The sequence below is a fragment of the Hyperolius riggenbachi genome, chromosome 1, assembly GCF_040937935.1.
Source record: "Hyperolius riggenbachi isolate aHypRig1 chromosome 1, aHypRig1.pri, whole genome shotgun sequence".
NCBI lineage: Eukaryota > Metazoa > Chordata > Amphibia > Anura > Hyperoliidae > Hyperolius > Hyperolius riggenbachi.
This window is the reverse complement of record NC_090646.1, coordinates 121,211,103-121,213,718: the sequence shown is the minus strand read 5'-3', so window position 1 is coordinate 121,213,718 and position 2,616 is coordinate 121,211,103.

Here is a 2,616-nt window from a genome sequence, read left to right as displayed (position 1 = left end):
TCTGTGGAGAGTGCATATGTAGAGTATAGTACTACTGTGTAACAAAGTAAACCTGAGACAGATGAAATTAAAGTTTTATACATACCTGGGGCTTCCTCCAGCCTCCTTCAGGATAATCAGTCCCTCGTTGTCCTCCTCCACCACCTGGATCTTCTGCTATGAGTCCAGGTACTTGAGCCACTCAGGTGTAGTGCGCATGCACACACTCCGCCGCCAGGAGCATACTACACCTGTGCAGCACTATTGCGCAGGTGCAGAATGTTCCTGGCTGTGGGAGCGGCATGCGGCCGGACATCGCTGACTGGCTGAATTACCAGGACTCATAGCAGAAGATCCGGGTGGTGGAGGACAGTGAGGGACTGATTAGCCTGAAGAGGGCTGGAGGAAGCCCCAGGTATGTATAAAACTTTACTTTTCATCCGTCTCAGTTACCCTTTAATTTGTAGTCACCAAACCAAATTTTAATAACATATCAAATTATTTGATTTCATCAGCAAAGGGAGTGCATACATTTGCATAAATCAGCATCAATGCAGAATTATTTCCATCTCGTTGACCATCTCTATTAGTGACATGGCTACACATCAGGCTTTATACTTACAGCATAGAGGTTATTTAGTATATATAAGAGATTCCTGTGTACACATCATATATACAGTCACAATCAGATATGTATATCTGACTTTAAAAATACGGGGACTGCTTTATTGAAGCAGCACAAGTAACTAATTTTGATTGGTTTATTTCATTTTTGTGGACTAAGCACAGCTATTACTGTATATATACTGTATATATACATTATTTTTAATGACTATTATCTGAGAAATAGAACATTTTATCATATTTTCTATTTTAATTACAGTTACAAATTCATTAGGAGTCGGAGTCGGTGCATTTTTTCCCGACTCCGACTCCAGGCACCCAAAATTGCCCGACTCCACGACTCCGACTCCACGACTCCGACTCCGACTCCACAGCCCTGGGTAAAATACCGCAACGGTATTTTAGACTTCTGGGTGGTCATTCATAAAAATCTTGCCAGCTGCGATGCAAGTGCGGAGATCTCCCGCTGAAGGCTGGCGGTAAGCTGTCGGAAGGCATGCGGAAACACTTAAGCCGGCAGAGTCCCTCCGTGCGCTGCTCTCTCTGGGAGGTCTGTCCCATTCACTTGTATGTAATCCGCAGGCTTCTCGCTAAATCAGAGGAAGCGGTATTTCCCGTCCACATACCGCTTCCTCTAATCTTTATGAATGGCCATTTTTGTTACTTTTTTCTAGATAAATCTAGAAAAACACTGCAGAAGGCGGAAATTTCTCGCTCTGCTGGGGGATTGTAGATTTTCATGCGGGAACAGCTTTTATGAATGCCCACTTTGCTAAATGGTCGGGAAAGTCCGCTGTTTTGAGCGGAAAACTTGCGGTAAAGTTTTATGAATAGAGCCCAGAGTGGGAAAGGGCCCGAATGGAGAGAGCATAGTGATGATGGCTTCAGTGTGCACTGCCTATTTATCTGGCTTGTGCTGTCGCTGACCAGTCTGTATGTTAGAAATACAAGTGGGGTCAGAGACCGGGCTATGGCCACATACAGACATCAGACCATAGTCTTTGGAAAATGAAAGATCACAGACCAATCTTACCACCCTTCCTGTAGTATAAGAGCCATACTCTACACAGTCTTTTCTATGGAGCTGAACTCCACATCAGGAAAAAATCTTGGCAAGATGCTGCACACACAGATGCTGTACAGACACAAAAGATCAGTATCTGCAAAAGATCTGTTCCTGCCAAAAATCCATTCCTGCAAATTGCAATGATAGTCTATGAGATCTGCAGATCATCATACACACATGATTTAACTGACATTCATCTGCAGATCTGCAGATCTGAAAATCCATCCTGGTGGATCTGATCTGCAGATGAATGTCAGTTAAATCATGTGTGTATGATGATCAGCAGATCTCATAGACTATCATTGCAATTTGCAGGAATGGATTTTTGGCAGGAACAGATCTTTTGCAGATACTGATCTTTTGTGTCTGTACAGCATCTGTGTGTGCAGAATCTTGCAAAGATTTTTTTCTGATGTGGAGTTCAGCTCCATAGAAAAGACTGTGTGTAGAGTATGGCTCTCATACTACATGAAGGGTGGTAAGATTGGTCTGTGATCTTTCAGTTTCCAAAGACTATAGTCTGATGTCTGTATGTGGCCTATGCTATTGAGGCAATCTGAATCACTAGACTGGCTGGACAGAATTACAACTCTTTTGGAAGGTAAGACATTTCAAGTATCTTGTTTTTTCAAACTTGTTTTTTTTTATTTAACTGTTTGCTTGGAATACATTTTTAAAAATACATATACTGTACTTTATTTTCTGGTTGAACTCGATGGACGTATGTCTTTTTTTTCAACCCAAATAACTATGTAACTATGTATGTCTACAAAACCACAGAAACACTGATGCAGAATAACGCTAAAAACAAAACATGCATGAGAATCACATGCTGGCAGATTCTGTCTGATCTGTACTTAGTCTTTCAAGCGTGTGACTTTCTTTGCGATAAGGAAAGAAGAAGAGGAGCTGAATGAGGAAATGACTAGTGACTGAGTACAGCAACG